The sequence below is a fragment of the Pieris brassicae genome, chromosome 10 (assembly GCF_905147105.1).
Source record: "Pieris brassicae chromosome 10, ilPieBrab1.1, whole genome shotgun sequence".
In the NCBI taxonomy this organism is placed as follows: domain Eukaryota; kingdom Metazoa; phylum Arthropoda; class Insecta; order Lepidoptera; family Pieridae; genus Pieris; species Pieris brassicae.
The window spans coordinates 4,032,727-4,055,690 of NC_059674.1; the positions used below are offsets into that span (position 1 = coordinate 4,032,727).

Consider the following 22,964-nt stretch of genomic DNA (forward strand, 5'->3'; position numbering starts at 1 on the left):
GTTAATGTAACGTGTGCGTGATCTTCTAGTGACCAATGTTATATAATTTTTTTATTAAAACCTTCATTATTACATATATACTACATATACACTATATGGCTTCAATATGTTTTGGTATAAGCCAAAGGTCAAGGTCAAGTCTGGGCGGGAGCTCCCCAGTACCAGCTCCTTCCACTTGACCGTATTCAACGAAGAACGATTCGAATCGTCGACGACCAAATGCTTTCCGTGCGGCTTGATCCCTTGACGTCGCATAGAGATGTGGGGTCTCTCTGCATCTTCTACCGCATTTACCATGGTGAGTGATTCGGTCTAATACTTGCAGCTGAGTTTCATTATCGGACGTCAAGGCAAAATACAAAATACCATCCGTATCGCCTCGACGTCCGTCAATCCACAACTGAGCGTTTTCGAAAGCAGTTTTTGCCACGGACCACCACTATATGGAACCAGCTCCCCTACTACTCCCTACTGAAGTATTTCTGAACAAATTCGACTAAGGGTACTTGAAGAAAAGAGCGTACCAATTCTTGAAAGGTCGGCAACGCACTTGCAAGCAATCTGAGTGTCCATGGGCGGCAGTATCAGTTAACATCAGATGAGCCTCCTGCCCGTTTGCCTCCTATTACATATAAAAAAAGTCAATAAAATTCAACCCGACTATTGTTTCTTCATTGCTATCATTGAGATTAGGCAGTATTGGTGACAGCAGTATGCTGTGTTTTTTGGTACGCACTTTGTGTCGTTCAATGGTGAACGTAATATTGAATTCTTATACGCGCTTCCTAGGTTAGGACATCAATGGTGCGGATATTAAGAGAACTACAAAGAACTTGCGAACACGAACATCAGGTCTAGGAAAGCAACGGTACGTCAGCACGTGATCTCCTTGTGACAGTATCGCTACCTTATTGTGTTTCAATACGTCAAATTCGTTTTCACGTATCTCTTTGATTTCAGGGTTTTTAATTAACCACCGATGAAAGTTCTTTGACACCGACTTTAATTATGGAGTAGTTTTCTCTAGATATAAGTAATCGACTGATGATGGCCTCGTGATTATGTGCCCTTTATTTATACATTTTATATTTAATGTCTTAATACAATTTGATATTAATTCCGAACCACCGGCATTAGAATTCTGTTTTTGTTTCATTAATTTAAGAAGGTTCAGTCTTCTGTGCCTGACACGCCGCCCACTTTTATGCCTAAGACATGTCACGTACTTCGATGTTTCTCTTCACCGTATGAATAATAATAAAGCTTTATTTTTCCAACAAACAAACATTATATATGACATTATTTATTTATTTTATATGACAGAAAACAAACAGTAAGTAATAAAAAGAATTGTATTTATATTTATTAATAAACAACCACCAGCATTGCACAATTTTCTATTTTTCGCTATCTCCAACCGTATTTTCTTTACCGTACAAGCTAGCGTTGAGTTCAAAAGTTCACATTACAGCTGGAGATCGAACCTACGACCTCAGAGAATAGAGTCACACGCTAGCCGGGCTAGTGGTCTACACTGACACTAACACTGATCTACAATTTGGTAAACACTTGCAGAAGGTAATGTGGAGTAATGCAAAAGGGAGTTGCAATTTGATACATTTATTCAAATGCCTTATGAAATGAGCATAAGAAAGCGTTCATCAAAAGAATGAAATGCCAAACATTTCCTCGAATGAGGGTTGTATTGTATCGACACCTCAATGCGTACCACTTACATACAGATGAAAGCACCTGAATGAGAGACATCAAATGAAAGGTGTTTGCATAATTTAATCTTCTCAAAACGGGATCTATACAAATCTCGCCACATTGTAGTTTTGACAGGAAAATCACGGGGTTATAGGATTTTGTAAATTGCTTATAGGAATTCTATTAATTTGCAATAAAATCTAAAAAAAAATACAGATATGACGAGTTCTTTAAGAGGTCCGCCAACGGGCGTTATAATGAAATCTAAAAACAAAAGAAAGCTTAATTCATTCCAGATTCTTTGACAGTATATAGTATAGTAATTTTAAAAATGTCAAATGACACAATTACACATATATTATATTTAACTATAACAGTGAGGGTAATATAAATGAGATTAAATTTGTCGAAATCGAATTTATAACAGATTATCTGTCAATAACTTTTTAATTGGCATATTAAAACCAATAAGTAGGCGATTGATATATATTTTAGTATGAGTTAAAAGTATGGTGCTTTTACTTTGGGAGTTTTTAGATACGTCAACTTATACAGACGTAGAAATATGTTATTCCTGTATTACAGTCTGTAAAATATTAATGACTAGCTGTCGCACTTGGGGATTAGTATTTTATAGTGAAATAATTATAATAAATAATGAAGTTGAGACTCTTACGCCGCGGGGTTCAAGTACACAGGCCCTAATTAAAAATTTAAGTTGTTGCTTCGTAAATAGTACTGGTGACCCCTGGAGCTTTCCTCGCTCAGCGATTAAGTATCACAATACAGCAAGGAAATGCTGCCAGCGTTAAAGATACACTGCCACAGGGACCAAACTTTTTACATTTGTTTCAATTTTCTTTTTATAAATAATATTAAAATCAATAATGTTAAAATCTGTCCGGTTTTGAGTTAGTTAGATACTAACATACAATGTGAATTTCCTCTTTATAATATTAGTATAGATTTGGCATTTTAAGTGTCAGTCAGTCATAAAGATTCGGAAGACCTCTCATTATGGAAACTAAATATGTAACTGATCTTTTGATGTATATATAATGTATATGGCGACTTATCTTATGTCAGTATCAGTAACTACCATTAGCGATATAGAAATCGGGTTTTATTAATGACTTTTGGTGCACGATGGCAAGGTTGCGACATCATCAGATATCAATGAACGACATCGAACATGCATACCAAAATGTCGGGCTCCGTATCGCTATACGAAGCTACGAAATAAGGGCTATAATCCTGACAGGACGGGATAAGTCGCAAATACTTCAAAATAAACTTTTTACAACATAAAATTGTGATCATTTTTACCCTAGGCAACAAAAGAACACAAAAAAGTCGAGTTCGAAGAAAAACATAATTATAATGAAAAAAATATTTCATGCAATAAAAATAATATTATTTGAAGTATTTAAGCATATAACAGTAAAAATTTAAATAATCTATGCGTAAATGCTTACATCATAATCACTTATGTATGACATATACACATTTATTTAGTAAAGTAACAGAAATACAAATTATTCCTGTAAACTACACGTTAATATATATCATATATCCCGGGGAATAATCTGCCTTAATAATATTATTTATTTGTTTCTCAATGAAGCGTTTGTCCCCTTTTTGTTCGACACGTACGTCGTACAATGCGTGAGAAATGTATGGCGCGTGCGTATAGTGTATTATTTTTAGAGCGGGCTGCACTCAGCTGGGCAAGAGTTTAGAATTGTATCATAAAGCAAGATTGACGTCAATGTTATTCACCTGAGATTAAACTAGAGGAAAATTTATGTTTGTCTCTCCTTTTACAAGAACGCGTTTTGGCCAAACCACACCGATATCTGATTGAGCATTCTCATAAACGAATGGTTGAATGACCTCAATATGCAGAGTAACACTCTGAAATCCTTGAGTTTTTATATTTTTTTTTTCTCTTCGTGTTTGTTATGTATGAGACAAGCACGTATAGGCGCTTGTGACATTAAATAATTCATTTATTTTCTTGTACCAATGTTTCAATGTGTCGAGCCTTGGCAAGCTTTTATATATAAATTAAGTTTATCATAATTATAAGTTACATATCAAAGATTTCTGTATATGTACTAGCGGACCCGATAGACGTTGTCCTGTCTTAGCTATTACTAATGACTTCGAATTGGTGTAATTAACTAAAAATTATTTATGATATACAACATTCTTTGTTTGCTTTTTTGGCGCTTATATAAATAGTTTTGTTGGTATTCCGACATGGGAAGAGGTGATATATAATTGGCCATGTGAAAAACATGGATTTTCAAGATTAAATGCCACAAACATTTAGCGACTGTAATTATTTTATATGCATATTATCAATATAATAACTCCGATCGAAGCATTACTTTGAATGATTACTTATTATGGTGGTTAAGTATTCTTAAAATTTCTAATTTCCGCGCTATTTTTCTTAATATTTTCTTTCATAAGAATTTTCTCCTGACAATAACAAACACAACAAACAAGAATTAGCGAAATCGGTCCAGCCGTTCACGCTTAATGCCGTGACCAAGGGAAATAGATAGACATTTATTTTGTACATATATGCAAATGCACAAATGAACACCAAATTATACCTCCTAATACATGCCAGGTCACCTAGAGCGTGACGAAAAGACCGAACGAAAGAAGACGAATAAGTTTTTGTTGTACAAAATATTTGTATGGAACTGCAATATATACTCACTCTATCTTTAGTAGATAGCTCGTGCCTGAGCCTGATCAGCAAGGAAACATCGAGAGCGGACTATCAGTTAACACAGGTTTCTGTCCAGCGCCTCTCTTGTTACAGTGAACAGTTTTGAGGACGATGAGTCACTTGATCGGTCCATCTGGTTGTTGAACGTCCACGTGATCTTTTGCCTTCTATGTTACCACGATCAGTTTCTCTAAGTTGTCATCGCCTCTGCGCATTGTGTGGCCGAAATATGATATAATTCGTTGTCAACATATGTACTGGCGAGTCCGTATGCGGACTTTGGTAGGTCAGGATCGATGTAATTAATTATAATAATATTAAAGGGAATATTAAGAGCAAAAAGCGCCTATTTATATTTTTTTTCGTGCTTCCCCTACATGAGGTCGAACCCCGGCTGAGACCAATGGACTTTCTTTCTATGTGCGCATTTAACATTAGCTCAAACTTTGAAGGAAACCATCGTGAGGAAACCGGCTTGCCTTAGACCCAAAAAGTCGACGGCGTGCGTCAGGTTTGAGGCTGACCATCTACTTTCCTATTTGATTGACAAATGATCATGAAACAGATACTTTAATCTTGCACATATATACTTCATCAACAATCGTCCACATAAAATTTAATACTGATTTCGTTCGATTATACAAATACTCTTCAACAAATGAGCTACTGTGAAAATATTGATTCTACATCGAACTCATTACACTGATTTTATATGAGTGTGAGTGCATTGAACCAAACTAATTATACTTTCACCTACATTTTCCCTATAACTCTGACTTTGTTATCGTTTAATTAATTTATGAATTACAAATTGTGATTTTTTAGCATCGGACACCGAGTTTAAGGATTTCTCTACATTCAGAAAAAGAGGAAAAACTTTAGTCACTGTTTGAAGGACGTAGACTTCTATTAACTGGACCGACCAAGAAAAGTCCCTTACAGGTTGAGACCTGAGAAGTAAGGCATCACCCAATTGCTGAGGCTTGCGGAAGGCAGGGAGTGGAGGAGATTGCCAGCACACTAGCACGACCTACAGAAATGAAGAGCGAGGCTCAAGAATTTCAAAACCTTGATAGTTTCACTTGATATACTCTTACTGATAATTATTTACATTAACAATAAGAATGCAAATTGGCGGTGTTACTTTTTAAAGCAGTTTATAAATAAATATAAAAATAGATGTAAAACCTTCTTAGTTGTTCTTAAAATAATTGTCGGCGTAGTCAGCCAGCTACATATAGAGCATTTTAGAACTAAATGGTACTCAAATATAAGCGTCTTTTCTCCAACTTCGATTTTGTTTCATTAAGAATAGAGGCTCTCGGGGACTCAAGTGCACAGGAGCTAATTAAAGATTTAAGTTAACGCCTGATAGGTAGTACCGGTGAAACCAGAGCTGGTGCTTTCCTCCCTCAACGAATATGTTACAATACAGCAAGGAAATGCTGCCATCGTTAAAGGTTTTAAATTTGTTTTAATTTTCTTTTTAATATTTTTTATTATTACTATGAAGGCTAAAAAATTGTAAATAATATATATTTGAAAGGTTCTTATATTTTAGTGAATATAATCTATGCGTCGATGTTTGAATAGGTTTGCGCCAAAATGTTTTGCGCCAACATTTTGATTATAATTTTATTTCATATATATTCTTGGTTTGTATATAAGTTTTAAATCTGTTCGAAGTCCTATTCGCAGGCTCGCAAGCGCGTTGCCGGCCTTTTAAGAATTAGTATGCTCTTTTCTTGAAGGGCCCTAAGTCAAATTGGTTCGGAAATACTTCAGTGGGCAGCTGGTGCCACATAGAGGTGGTGATAAACAGAATTATAAAAATAATTAACGCTATTTGTAATAATAAATAATTTTAAAGGCCGGCAAGCACTCGTGAGCCTTCTGGCATTGACAGCGGTATCACTTAACATCTGGTAAACCTCTTGGCCGTTTGCCCCATTCTATATAAGCAAATTCTACTGTACACATTTTGAATAAACGTATAAATATCGAATATTTTTGACTTCGTTGACAGAGTGGAATGAATTTTAATTTTCTCTCTGATGTGTACACTTGAGACATGTTTACACATTTCAAAACGCGGTCAGTCCCAAAGGGCTGGACACTTATTTTTTCATATTCTGGATATAAATATAAAATTTCCATTTTTAATTACAAGGAAAAATTTGCACACTAATGATTAATTTATATATATACAAAAACAAATTATTAATATAAGTATTGATATGGATGATAACAATAATAGTATCTAGAAGTGAATGTAACCAAGTTTATATATATATATAAATATAGTGAATCCCTATTTCCTTTGGTCACGAAATCACGTGTGAACGGCTACACCGATGTCGCTGATTCCTTTTTTTTTCTAAGAATACCTAACCACCATATTAAATTAGTTTTTTTTTTCAGTGCATAGCGCTTTTACTATTCAAACTTTTTTGATGTAAACCTTATAGCTTTTGACTTAACATTGACAGAATGCGTGCTGCAAATATCGTCAAAAAGGATGTAAGAAAAATGAATATCGTTTAAAACAAATGCTTCTATCGGAGTTATTATATTGATAAAACACATATGAAATGACTACAGTCGCTAATTGTCTGTGGCATTAATCTTGAAAATCCATGTTTTCCACATGGACAGTGATATGTCGCCTGTTCCAGTGTCGGAATACCAACAAAACTATTTTATATATGCCAGTAAAACAAACAAAGAATTTATTTTCATAAAGCATTTTTAGTTAATTACACCAATTCAAAATCAATATTCATAGTAAAACAGGACAACGTCTGTCGGGTCCGCTAGTAATTTAATAAAAATATTTTCTTTGTAAATGGATGATTTTTAACCCATACACAGCGGGTATGTGGTGATGAAAATGAAATAAAGTTTGATGATTGCACGAACACCATATTTATAAACTCCCATTTATACTAATAACTCGTGTATACGACAATTCGCTATATTCGCACTCATTTTTGACAATTAACACCTCTCACATGACATTGAAATATTAATTTAGAAATATATCATCTGCTATGATAACTTAATCAAGACATAAAAATAGCCTTGGAATTCCGGAAACAAATCCGTGTTAAACACACTAAATAAACGTGTGTTACGCTACACACGCTTTTAAATGCTATTATTACATCGTACTGTAAACATTTCATAACTCACGATACAGTTTGAGGCATTTTGAATTGTGGTATCTGAATGTTTTGACACATGGCAGTTCAGTTAATGTTAATTATCAGTAAATTGATTCACAGATTATATTCCATTTTCAGTGAAAACAGTTGCTAAATAGGGTAACGTGTTTATTATTTCTAAATGAACATGAAGATCACTATATTTCAAAGACAAGTAAGTGTCAATACAAAGATCGTGCGCCAGAACCCTGGTCTTCTTTTAATGCGCAATAACAACTTGACTATAGTAAATTCCAGTTTCAAGAGCTGTCAAACTATTTATTCTGTGTGAAGTTATTTGGCAGCGCTCAGGATGAAATTGTGAGTATATAATATTTATGGATATAGATTAGAATAAATCATAGACCAAAAAAACGACGTCAGGTGTCAGGCACAGGCTACTGATTTACTAAAACAAATTAACAATTAAATAGACACGAAATGCCGGATGACCCATAAGTGGGTTACGGGATATCCGATATATATATTACTAAGTTAATAGGATTTCGTCAGCTCGAAGAGACTTTAATGTCCTTGAATATTTGATAAGAGAAAGAAACGCTTTTCCTTCTAAACACACGACAATTGAAACAACAAATTAATTTTAATTTGTATTTATATAACCCCTTTCGTGCTTTCAACACATTAAACACAAGACAACAATGATTGTAACAGAGTAGGCAATTTCATATTATGTAGTAATAATTATTAAAAAATTACAAATATAAATTTTAAACAAATTTTAAAAGTTTAGGCGCCGTGGCAGTGTATCTTTAATGCTGGCAGCATTACCTTGCTGTGTTGCGATACTTATTCGTTGAGCCAGTCACCAGTACTAACTACCAGACGCCAATTTACTGTGCACTTGCTAACCATAAGCGGAGACCCTTGAAACCCACGGCCCAAGAGTCTTCTTAGTTAATATGGATCTCTGGCTCTGAATTATATTTCACGAGCCTGTGTCTTCCCAGTTACATTTTGTGTGTCATTAAAATCATAATAATAGAATCTTGTCATTAAAAATAATAAAGGATTGTTTATCCTTATTCTTCGCTATAAACTCGTTAATGCAAAACGTATATAACGCATCAACGCTTGGAGCACTGAAGCGATTTATATTACAACTCTTTCCTTGTAAAGCCTAGAATTACGTAATATTTACGTTTAAATAGCTTCTTATGATCAATACAAAGCGACGTTTCGAGTGCTTTAGTAATTATAGATTTGTTTATTCCCTTTGGTGTTGTACAAGGTGATATTTGAATGGTACTCCTGTAAAGCAAAGACAATTATGTTAAGTGTCATTGACAAGTTAACAATTGAATCTAATCAAAGACTAAAATAGGTCTATTTTGCACCGTTAATAGGATATCAAATTATTATTAGAGACAACTTGGAGCTTCCCGAGACGAAATGGCCGTAAGTGGCGACCTCTCTTGATTTAATATAAGAACGCATTATATATTTTATTATCTTATTTTTTATGTTACAGAAAGCAAACAGTCAGGAGGCTCACCTAATGTTGAGTGATACCACCGCTCATGGACACTCGCACTGGCTGAAGGATCGCAAGCGCGCTGCTGGTCTTCAAAGAATTTTAACGCTCTTTTCTTGAAAAACCCTAAGTAGGTTCCACATAGTGGTGGTATGCATATATACGGAAATAAAATTAACAAAAAAATAAAAATAGCCTATATTCGAATACTATAATAATTATATAAATTTATGTTATTATTGTATTTAATATAGGTACATGACTTCACATTAAGATTGCTATTTATGTAATAAACATATAATGTTAAGTGTTGTAAAGAATTCAAGTATATTGCGAAATACTTGCATGCTACAATTATGAAGGAAATTTTCTATTCAATAGCTGAAGTATTTAAAGTAAAATGTAGCCCAAACAATTCCTCGGGACATTTTATATATACACAAGTTAAATAAATTTCTTCTTAGAAATATTTTTATATGAAAACTAATAATTGCACGACGCCATTAGACAGTTTTAGTATTTTTTTATCCTTTCTCAGTTTTAGTATATTTTATCTTTTCTCAGTTATAGTTAAAATGTTTATGTTTAATTTTTTTTTTAATAAAATTGCGAATTGTGCCCATTAAATAATCTCACATTCACCACACTAACACACAAATAAACAGTGAAATATTTAAACTACGTATAAAAACAGAACAGAGAAAAACAAAATATATTTTTTTAAATTACCGTCACGTAATAACGATTTAATTTATCTCCGTCCGTTAATCAGTTGATTAAAGTAACCATGAGTACTATAAACTTAATAATAAAGAGTAAAAGCAAATTAATTAACAATTTACATTTTCAGTATGCCTGTTGGCATTGTTAATTAATATTTATAAAAATAAGACCAATTTTCAATGACTGCTAACATTATTTACTAATTTACGATAAATCTGTTGTCTAAATGGAAATATTTTACCACTGATTTCAAACTATAAACGATTGTTATTCAGTACTTGTACTAGGAATCCTAGTTAGCCATACTAAAATTCTAACAATACCTCATGCGCTACTTAAACTGATAACCCTATTTGTTGAAGATCGTCAAAATATATGGAACTAGCTACCCATGGCCTTTGTCTGGGTTATAGGGCTGTCGCTAACTATTTTGTAGTCCACCTCAATCATATTTCTCATCGATAATAATTTGCAGTCTTTTTTTTTCGACTTTGCAAATCAGACTACAAAATGTTTAACGGTCACAAATAACATGGCTTTTGGTAAAATAAGTTCAAAAATATATTCATTAGATCCAGAGATTACCTCCTACCTTACAAACTATACCATTTTGTTATATTAGTATATTACTTTGTACATATACAATATATATTAATAATCAATGGCGCTACAACCTGTTTAAGTCTGGGCCTCAGATTTCTGTATCTGTTTTATGATCATTTGTAAATTGAATAGGCAAGTAGGGGATCAGCCTTCTGTGCCTCACGCCGTCGACTTTTTGGGTCTAAGACAAGTCTTTTTCCACACGATGTTTTCCTTTACAGTTCGAGCGAATGTTAAATGCGCACATAGAAAGAAAATCCAATGGTGCACAGCCGGGGATCGAACCTATGATCTCAGGGATGAGTGTCGCACGCTGAAGGCCAACACTGCTCCTATATACAATATATAGTGTCCAACTATACTTTTTGGTCTCTATTAAAGTGCCGATATTTTCTTATTAAGTTCGTTGAGTCTTGCAATATTTAGCAGTTGTACCCAGTGACTAAAATCAAAGATTGTAAGTTGCATTTTATATGTAAAACTTATTTTGCTTTAGAGAACATCGGATGTATACTGTCATATTGTCAATAGGCAAGTGGGCTAGGCTTTTATCTAGATTCTAGGGTACAACTACAAGGCCGACAGCGTCGTGCCGATGCGAGATTGTTTACCTAGAGGGAAATAAAACGAGGAATTTATAGATTTAAATATATCGTAACTTTTCACCAAGTACTGGCACTACCTTTAAGGTCTCGGCCGCTAATTTGTGTATGTGTTTAGTGATTACATATTTTCTAATAGTGAAGTAATCAGGTTTCTACGCCTTCTGCTCGACTTTTTACGTCGAAGTCATGACGGTTTCCTCACGTTCTCCTTCAACCTGCGAGCGAGTTTATATGCGCACATAGACAAAACCCCATTGATGCACAGACAGGCTTCAAACCTCGTGTCAATCTGAAGCCACTGGGACCAACACTAATCAGTAGCTTATCAAGCTTTCCTCAAATTGTGGTTTTTTTACAGCAGTTTTTCCCCCACCAGCTGCCCACTGAAGTATTTCCGAACCAATTCTAATTAGGATCCTTCAAGAGCGTACCAATTCTTAAAAGGCAATTCATGCAATTTGAGTGTTGGAGCGGTATCACTTAACATCATGATCTTCCCGTTTGTTATATATAAAAAACAATTTGAACTAAAGTTTCATTTGCCATTTTCAAGCCTAAAAAGCGAATTAATTCCTACTATTATTCATCCATCTAATCGGAATTAGTAACAGACACCATAATATATTAGTTGAACGGAACATCCAACGTTTCTGTATGTAATCCTATTTTATAGCGTTAAATCTTGGATCAAAAAGCTGCATTTCCATGTTTTGGTATTTATCAAATTCATTTGACTATTGGATATAATATTTATCATCTTTTAACTCTTATACAGGATTATCATTTCATCAGCCATTCGTAATATTTAAAGCTATGACCAAAGCAACAGTGCGTGCGTTGAGCAGCGATTGAATTAACTTTCAGCACGCGTTGTCAAGAACAGCTCGTATGGTAAAGGAAAATATCGTGGCAAAGCATGCTTTAGATAAAAAAAAACAGTCTATATTACGATAGCAATTCTGAAGGTTTTTCTAGTGGCAAGACTTGAAAAATCTTGAATTGAAAAACCTTTGACAAAAGTTTGGTCAAAGCACGAAGCCATCGTTGATAAGCGCGGAATCGGAAATTAAAGAAGCCATGATGATCGCTAACCTTCAAAAGGAGATGGTACCATGAGAAGAAGAGCGTTTTTAATTTTTATCCTAAATTGTATCGCAAAATGTATAAAGACTGATACTTAAAACCAAATATTCATAATATAGTCGCAGTATGAACGCGAACAAAAGGCCCATAGAATGTGAGTAGCAATATTGCAACGTGTCAACACTAACGAATGCGATACTGAGTGCTAGGGAAATTAAAAAAACACGTACCGTGGTTATTAAAACAGTATCGCAGCATTAGTACCATAGACAAAGATAATCTTGAAGCACTACACTATATTAATACCTGCAGCTGAGTTTCATCGTCGGACGTCGAGGCAGAATACGAAATTCCACCCGTACCACCTCGATGTCCGTCGTTCCACAACGTTAACAACCTGCTTAAAACTGCCCACTGAAGTCTTTCCGAATCAATTTGACTTAGGGTTGATCAAGAAAAGAGCGTACCAATTTATAAAAGGCCTGCCACGCACTCGCGAGCCCTCAGGCATTGAGCGTTTCCATGGGCATTCTATCTTTAACCATCAGGTGAGCCTCATGTCAGTTTACCTCATGTTCTATAAAACCATATAGATTTGGCCTTACACAGCTTTTGTTTTTATTCTTCTTTAATAAGTGATCAGCCTAACAAGTCTTTTTGAAGTGAAACTTCTTTATTAAAAAAATACCGTCACATTATTCGGTTACGCGTCACATTTTTCGGTTACGCGCCATCTTTTTCTTGTCCACGCATGATTCGAAGAGATTCGAAGCCATTAATAACAAAAATATATAATAACAATAACAATGATAGTAATCATTCTATTGTAGTAGTAATAAGGTAAAATGAAATAATTGTATTATTTGTATTAATTTCTATGACAATAAAAGCTTTTTGTTAAACCTTATCTATTTTAATTTTTATAACCAATTTCTAGGAAGATATAGTAGATAATTTTTAGAAAAATAAGGTTAAAGAACTAGTACATGAACAAATCTTTTTTCAAATACAACCACTTTCCAAAATATTTATGTACATTAGGGACATCGAAAGAAAAAAACATTGGTGCATATGAACGCAGGAAGTTGCATACACATGTATGGAAATATAACTATTATTTGTTTATGAATATCATCAACGCTCGAATCATCTAATTAATATTAGCAAGTTCATACTAATATCACTTTTTTATTTATTTTCACATCACCTCCTTTTACATAAATTTAAATAAACATGCTTGTATAGGCACCGCCACAAGAAAAAGCAACGGGCGTGATAAAACTATTATATTACAATTGTATAAAATCAATAATATTTTCGTGCATTTATTCCGCCACAGCACCGGGATTCTGTATCTATAGCGATTAGGATCTCGAGTTTAATGCGGACTCTTTGTACCCCAAGGTGACGTCAGTCGTGTAAAAAAACTTAATCACTAACTTAATCGCTATAAAATGGACAGTAATTTTCAATTTTCCCACGCATTCCTATTTCGAAGACTCATTCAAAATATTTATAGATATTAATGTGATAAGAAAGTGCGGCACCCACACTATATTCAACAAAAGACCCTTATATATCTCTATAGTTAGATTTCCATACCTAAAATTAAATTCCAATCTACATATAGAAAAGCATAATTTTCCAGTAACACAATATCCAATTAGCAAATAAATTTGCAATATGCTTTAAGCCTTTGCTACACTTAATTGATATTACATTTTTACTTTATTTTATTTATTTTTCCCTAATTTATATCTCATTCTTAGACTCAGATAATTATTAGTAATAATCCACGCCCATAAACGCCCTTATGTCACTGTTATAATTAGAAAACTATTTCTCTTTCTGTTTAATTATATTTACGTCGTGATGAGAACAGACAGTTGTGTAATGTGGGAAAAGCGGTGTAATTAAATTCATTTCTTTTTTAGGAATAAGTAGGGGGAGGGTGTTAAACGTTAGCAAGAACGATATGAACGATTGATTTGTATAACAGAACGATAATAATTGAGGAAATCTAAGCAGCGCTCCGTGGGCGTTTTAGGAACTATAAAACAGAAACACTTTTCGAATAGTTTTCGTGTTTGGGGGCTTTTCAGCAATCGTAGTCAGTCCTTAGATACGTGTTTGGATATATGAATTACTCACGTAAACCGAATAATACTGTCCCTGTAGCAAACTACAACAAATCTCCGGGTTGTTGCTGTGGAGCTTATGTCAAAGTAAATGTCTCCTAGATATGAGCATAGATATACAAATTCGTAAAGAACTGAAACTGAATTCAGCTTTGCTTTTGACAGCTCAAAGCTAGGTTGTTATTTTTTTAGTAAAGTGAGTTAATATTTCCTTTTCATGTTCCTGTTTATGTTGCTATGATCTTTTCCGTCTTCCTTTAAATATCTATATACTTTCTACTTTATTGTTGTTACGTCAAGTATTCGTTAATGCAATGAATTCCATTTGGTCCTTACAATTTATATAATTTACTATTAAAGTAATCTAATTGTAAATGTTGCTAAATACTAAGACGGCTGGACCAATTCGAGTAGTTTTTATTCATTTCTCTGATGAAGGTTTTTATGGACAGAAAAATTGGAAAATATAAAAAAATATATTAATACTTAGGTTTTTATTCAGAATAAGTGAATGGTCTTTTTGGGGTAGCATAGCAAGATGTTCCATATGTTTGTGTAGCTACTAAAAAGGAAGACTAAGTACAAAAATCATATTAAATCGAAACGAGTCGCGGGGCAGCTTATTTCATAATCATAAGTATACTAACTGACCCGGCAAACGTTGTTTTGCCATTTACTTTTAGTTCAATAAAAACTATCTACTCTAATAAATAGGAGTTGATCGTAGAGGGTTGTATGTATTTTTGTATCATAAAAAAAAAACACAAAAATTGTCTAAAAAATTAGGGATGTGGACTTAACAATTTAGGAGGATGAAAAATAGATGTCCGATTCGCAGACCTAACCGATATAAACACAAAATTTCCCGAAAATCGGTACACCGTGACACGAGAATTTTATATATTGTGGATACTATTCGAACGTGTTTGTATTTCAGCCTAGTTTCAAATGGGCCAACAGCGCGCTGCAGTTTCCATTAAAATGTATTACATTAACTATATATTTGATTTTTAGTTTTATCGTTCTAAAGACTTACATACGGTACGTACATTTGTACTATACCCGGAACGGACAAAGCCTATGGTCGAATTGCGTATTAAAACCTGTTTCGTCGATATTAGTTATACCATTTACACGCTATTAGAAAAAAGTAGTGTAATGTATTCTTGATTTTTATCTATTCCATGATGTATTTTCAGAAATGACATCATGTAAGAACTAACTGTTTTCTGACCGACGTAGAAACTTAACAGAGTCCAAACATTTGTATACCTTAACACTTGATTTATTTTAAAACAAATTATTCAGATTTTCTTCTTAAGTCTGTAGAATATACATAATAAAGTCTTAGCGTTTATTCGACTGCAAAAGGATATGCAGACGTGTCGGGTGACAGTTAAGATATTACATTTCTGTTTATAAATATTATATAAAAGGAGTTCTTTAATACAATTCATAAGAAGTGTAAAAAAAGAGTAGAATTGTAATCTGTGTGGTGATAACTGTATGAAAATGTGTATTCCGATTTTACAATCATTGTAAAATTGTAATTTGTCAATGCTGGATTAACTAAATTGTATAAGTAATTAATCAACACGTTTATAGACTATATATAGTAATAGTGTATTTTAAATCTGTATCAATCGCGTCATATATATGAGTTAGTATAACAAATTCTTAGAATTTCCTAAGTATTTTTTTTTACGATAAACCAAAAGTTTTTCATTAATCTAATGGGTAAAAATTACTATAACAATGTATAAAAAGTAATTTTTATATAATTAAAATTTTATATATTCTAAAAAAACACTTTTAAGTTATTTCCTAAGTATTTTTAACAATGCATCATTATGCATGTAGGTAATAAAATTAGTTGTCTATACATTTAACTTTGATAGATAAGATTTTTAATCAGACATTGTGATTTCCATGAATCTTCCAGACGCAATTTAAAAAAAAGTAACCCACAATTTAATAATAAAAACTACAATATTTGGCGTGATAACACTGGTTTAAAAAAAAACATAACAAGTACAAATACAATTTAACACTTACCAATGCAGAAAAAGTACTGCACTTTCAAAACATTTGACATCGGTCACCCGGCGGCAACGGCCGCGTGGTGACCGCCACACATTATACCCGATAAAATACAACACTTTATTGTCTCTATCAAAACTATATTAACTTATCAAATTCAAAAATATTTTAACAGTACGCGGCGGGAATTCACGCGGAACGGAAATAAGGTCTTTCCAACGAGCGAGCTTTCACGAGGCCGAGCTCGACTGGCGCGCTTTGGGCGGGCGGCCGCGCCCCTTCCCTCCACCCCGCCCGCCTTCCACTGCCTTCGAATTTTTCGCATTCTTTCACACAATTTGAACGCTGTTTGAAGTGTTTATCGCAGCTTGAGCGACGCTGTTGACGTCTATCTAATCGCCGTCACCAACTTAGCATAATGCAAATTGTTCAAGCATTAACACCAACATTGCCTGTGGATATTTTGGCCTTTGCTGCTATTTTAGTACGATATTGGCTCGTCTTTATCATAAATTCATAGTCGATATTTAGAGTATAACTAAGGAAACAATTGACGTCACAAGCTAATAAACGTTAAATCAATGTTTTGATGTATTGAATTAATAGTGTTAACATTACATTCTATTCTGAATTATAGAACATCAAATTTAATAAAGAGTACATCTTAAACTCCTTTTATTGACTTTACCTTCTAGTGGGGCACCCCTTCCTATAAGCTTTTAAAACGTCGGGGCCGTAATTAACCAAGCAGAAGTTTCATTTCTTACCGTCACCTTAAAACAATTGAATAAATATCAATAAAAAAATATTGGATTTTGATTACAGTGAGAGTCGAGGAGACACACTTTAATCTATATATTATGACTAACTGAAGTCATATTACAGCTTACTCAGGGTTAGACATTTTGACAGCGAATGGGTTGTTTGATCAAAACATCGATTTCAGAATTATGAGCTGAAATTCTACACCTGAAGGGATAAAACGAGGCATTGTTGAACCTTCATTTTCAAAGTTAGAATATTTATAGATATTAATAGATATTTTTTACTCATAACTATTTAGAACGCAGTGTTCACATAGCTGGTTGAGTGTGGTCTCAACTCTGAGGTTCTGCGTTCCAATCACGGCTATGCAACAATTGATCAATCAAACACTCGCTTGTTTGGTGCAAGACGAAGGAAAAGGTCCGGAAACCGGCATGCCTTAGACCCAAAAAAGTATACGGCGTGTATCAGGCATAGACTGCAAATCACCTTGCTTATTAAGAAAAATAAATGATTACCAGATACGGAAATCTGAGGTCCTGAAAGATTTTATCGCCACTATATTTGTTTAGAACTCATCCGGAAACTCGTAATTTCCATTCAATATTCTGGCCCCTTTTTTATTAAGGGAACACTTGATTACTTGGAATTCTATTTTGCATAATTTTTACTTTCCGAATTGTTAATTTTTCTGAAAACTTTTTGACGCTTCCCGTACCTTGATCTAATATTCTGCTTCGAACAGGTGTATTTGAATTTCCAACGAACGTAATAATGTTCACGTTCAAAGTGTTTATGAAATCTCTTTACACCATCCACGCATCCTAGAAAATTTCATAACATAATGCATAATACAATAAGAACAAAATTGGTCCTGTGTACACACCCTGTGGACCCATCTTTCTATGTAATATAAGTTTAACGTTAAGAAACCTGCATGTCTTAGGCTTATAATGCAAAATACGTTTTATATACGGAAGTCATATTAAACGAAGTTTCAATGAATTCATTATAAATATATTGTATGTTCATAATAAATTATAAAGTAATTATACAAATACTTGCAACTATTACTGGAATAACTTGTTTAGGGACTCAGGAGTAGCGTAAAGTTTTGCCCGTATGTTGTGTTTCACAAATGTATAAAAACAATGCAAATTGCATTTCAAAATCTGTCCAATGCAGTGCTTGTAGGAGTTTAATACGAATATGTACATTCATAATTTAACTTGATGTGTCGCTTCTACGTCAGTAGTAGAATCTCTATTAAATCGTCTTAAATAGAGATTATTTTTTTCAGGCTAGGCTGTTTATTCTGCACGATATACCATTATATTTAAATAACAGAGTTTGTGAGAATGTAACGAAGGCGCTTCGTTTGGTTGTGATTGGTCAAGCTTTAGTCCAATGACAGACACACAATATCGTTTGACCGTTTATGTTTTAGCGAAACGAATGTATGAATGTTTACTATATTAGAAGTGTTTATGTCGCCTTAAGAAAGAGGCTCATCATTTAGTCAGTAATCACTATTGGAAGTTATTACCAGCATAGGATCAAACTAGACTTAAATTAGTTCTCTCAATGTCAGAATTCATAAAATTGATATTGTCTTATATTATATTAGCTGACCTGGCAAACGTCGTTTTATTTTAGTTCAATAAAAATAACTATCTACTATACTAACAATTAGGGGTTGATCGTAGAGGGGTGAAAATTAAGCGTTGTACTTATGTTTTTTGTGTGTTGTATCATAAAAAAATAAAAACAACAAATTTTGACTATAAAATAAAAAAGAAAAAAGATGTTTTTTTAGTTTTAAAATTTATTTATTAGGGTCGACACACTTTATCTTAGGGGTTTGAAATATATATAGTAGCCGATTCTCAGATTTACTGAATATGCATTAAAAAATTCATAAGAATCGGGTAAGCCGTTACGGAGGAGTATGGGAACGAACATTGAATGACACAAGAATTTTATATATATAGAAGATATATAAATGTTAAAAAATTGAATTAAAAATCACAACGATGAGAATAATTTATCCTTTTGAATATAAATATTATTCGACATATTATATCACAAAACCATCGTGTAATAAACGATACCTTTAATAAAATTGTTATTGAAGTGAAATTTCTTTATCGGCATTGGAAAAAAGTACCGTCACATTTTTCCGTTACGCGCCATCCTTTTCCACGGTTGATTCGAGGAGATTCGAAGCCATTATTAACAAAAATATATAAAAACGATAATAATACTTATATTACAAGTAATGAAATTCTGTAATAATCTTAGTAGTAATAAGGTAAAATTAAATAATTGTATAATTTGTATTCATGTCTATGATAACAAAAACCTTTTCTTATACTTTCTTATTTAACCAATTTCTGTAAAGTTGCATAAAATAGATCATATTTCGAAAAATAAGGTCGTAAAAAAGTTTCACTTCTTACGTGTGGACTAGTAGGTACATACTAGTACACGCACCGCTTGAAACTAAACTGTATTAGATTTAGAATCTTTGACATTTAAATGATAAGAAGCAGTTTGACTTCAGCATACGATTCTCATCTCTGAGGTCGTAGGTTCAAAAGCCGGCTATGCACCACCACGACATGTGCCAGACCGATCACCAACTTTACTATGATGAAAAAAATGCACTAAGAAATGGATGCAATCTGAGGCCAAGACCAATTCAGGATTGTAGCGCCACTGGACATATATATAAAAATGAATTGCTGTTCATTTGTCTCGGCAAAACTCGAGAAGAGACCGATTTAGCTAATTATGATATTAAATCATTGTAGAAGTTCAGTGAAGGTTTAAACAGCGGGAAACATAAATAATAAGTAAAGAAAAACACTTGAAACGACAATTGAGCTTTCCAATAAATCTGTTCCTAGCTGGAAAATATCTGTCTTTTTAGAAATAAAAATTTGTCACTTGCTTGTTATTTATAGATGCCTTCAGAAAAGTGTGTTTCATAGCTCCAGTATGGGGTTCTCTTTGGTTTGTTTTTAATATGTTGTGTTAAATTGTGATATAAATATAAGTAGGCGGTTTCACCGTGTCGTAGTAAGTGAAGAGTCAATACACGCCATACACCTGTGACAGGGATAACAAACTCACACAAAATCTTCATATTTAAGAATTTGCGAGATATTTTTCTTATACACTTGACTAATAGTTGTAAACTATTTGAAACCTGAAAATGTTTTTGCTTCAGCTGTAAACAATAAATACTTTACCGTAAATATTGCTGGTGCAATGAACATGTTGACATCTATTAGAACCACTTGGGCAAGTGATTTTGATCATAATTTTCTTAAAGTCTGGGAATACCAATACCATATGTCATTAGCAGGGTTTCACCCAGACACATAGGCATTAATAACTGAGGTTGTTTTTACTTATAACAACCTAAGACATAATTATAATATATTTTACATAGACATCTGTACAGTCTATCAACTTTATATTTTTTTTATATATTTTATCTGTGTTCTGCGGTTGCATAGCACCATGTTCCACCACCACCCTAAAGCTTTCCTCGGTAAATATACTTTGAAATGTAAAAAGAATGGGTTTTTAACTTAGATGAGGTGTCTTCTATAAAACAACAAGCAGTAGGTACATCACTTTACTATATTCTCAATAACTGCCGCAGCGTACGCGATATAGGAATGTTAACTAAATCTAAACATCATACAGGGCCTTAAATTTTCTAATGCCTAACTTAAAAATTATTTCTCTTTATAATGTAAGTATAGATTATTATTTTGCACACACATTACAAACTAACCTGGCCAATTACGAGCGTGTCAGAGAATATATACCACTAGTGTCGGTCGTTACTACAACTGTTACTAAACGTAACGTTGTCTAATTAAAATGATACAAATAAAAAAGTTATAGTATGTCAATAAACCAAATAGCTCGCAAAGTCCAGATGATAAGCATGAATTACCAACATCACTCATGCACGCGAAACATACGTATTTAACAGAACACAGAAAAATCACAGAACACGACTAACTAGTCTACTAAAATAAAATGCCTGTAAAAGATAATAGGATATAAAGGTACCTAATACGGAAATACTTATGCCATAATGGAAAAAATAAAACCAACAGGCCGAATAACATGTAATCTTTCAGCTGTTGGATGTTCCTCGTCAATATTGGGAGGTTTTTTATCAATATTCTAAATCGTATCCAATCAAAATCGCACAATTTACCGCGCACTACGCAGCTACACATCGGAGTATGTCTGTGTCAATTCAACTAAGACTCTAAGTAAGTATTGAGCTATATCATATAACATTAGATGAGCCTTCTGTATGTCTCTCTTATCATAAATAAAAAGCCTTTTCTTTTAATATCAAACTCTCGGAAATGCAAGCCGTCGGTCACAGTTAAGAGCTAAGCGTCTTGTGAAAATCTGAGGGGAGTTATTACGAATCCACAGCGAGCAAATCTCCTTATCAGAGAAATGCAAGGCTTTTCATAACCTTCATAAGGCTAAGTTAAGATTAAGCTAAGATTTTTCAAGAAAACATATATTCGCTTTATCTAGAAATAGTCGAAATCTGCATGCCATATAAGGCGTTGTGTCTGTACATAATATGTCTTAATTTTATGTAAAGACACGTATCATTACGGGCTTGTATATGCCTATGTTTTTTATTCCTAGAAAATAAATCAATTTCCTTTAAATTTTTATAAGAAACTCTTTATAAGGATTATAATTATTGCATTAAATAATTATAATGTAGCCTCAGAATTCTAATTTAGCTATTTATGTTAATGGAAATACTAATAAGAACATTATGTAAAATACTTACGTTGCGATAAAAATATTTTTGCATTTGTTTTTAGCTTAATGTAGATACGTGCAACGTTATCTTGAGATGTTTATTCATCTTAATATTATCAAAGAGTAAAACTACTCTGTCGACTAATTAAAATTTTATATATCATTTGGATTACATTTATAGTGTTAGAAAAACTGCGTGTTTTATGTGATAATGATAACAGCTTCGCGGATGGTCTTGCCCCTGTAGCTTAATCCGCGCTACCATAAAGTTTGTTATGACCTGTCAACCTTCTTGCGTGTTGTAAATCTAATTTGGTATGAAATATAAATATGCAATTAAAAAAATACGAACTCACCTCCCAACATTACGAACTTTTAATTCAGCAAGATTTGTTGCCTCCCGTACTCCGTGGGCGTTATTATACTAAATATAGACTTACCTGCAAAAGAGAAATTGAATTGAATTAAAAGAATATTATATGTTAAATAGAATATTATATGTTAAGTAGAATATTATATCTTAAATATTAGTATTGTTAGAGATTAAGAGAGGTGATCGCGAGCAATATTCAATAGTTTTTACACATCAGTCTCAACATGCTTTTGTTAATATAATAAAAAAATAACCAGTAAAGCTACAACCATTTTAGGTCTGAGACTCAGAAAGCAGTAGCTGTTTCATGATCATTTGTCAATCTAATAAGTCGGTGATCAGCCTATGACACACGACGTCGACTTTTTGTGTCTAAGGCACGCCGCTCACGGTGTTTTCCTTCACCATAGACAAAGAGTCTATTGGTGCACAGCCGAAAATCGAAAATACGACATCAGGGATAATAATTGCACGGTAGCCGCGCAATTATCATCCCTGATGTTGTAGTAACAGTAGTACGTTTATAAAGTAACAAAAACAAACATCTAAAATCATTATGAAGCTCAAATCAAATGGCGTTGAAAAATAGTGCGTGAATTTAAACCGCTATAGCTATAATCGCCAATAATAAATCCAAGTCAACATGAAACACGCCTTCA

General features: G+C 33.3%; 1 protein-coding gene across 6 annotated transcripts in view; it reads right to left on the reverse strand.

The window, feature by feature from the left end:
- LOC123715698 (eye-specific diacylglycerol kinase) overlaps positions 1-22,964 on the reverse strand; it is a 157,122-nt gene that overhangs the window by 128,872 nt on the left and 5,286 nt on the right. For 3 of the 6 annotated variants that reach the window (XR_006754456.1, XM_045670928.1, XM_045670924.1), the window contains exon 1: positions 16,362-16,559. The exons of 1 other annotated variant lie outside the window; for it this stretch is intronic. The gene's annotated coding sequence lies outside the window, so the exon portion shown is untranslated. Of the gene's footprint in view, positions 1-16,361; positions 16,560-22,964 lie in introns of those variants that run through there. 2 more of the 6 variants (XM_045670927.1, XM_045670926.1) reach the window with 1 other exon arrangement.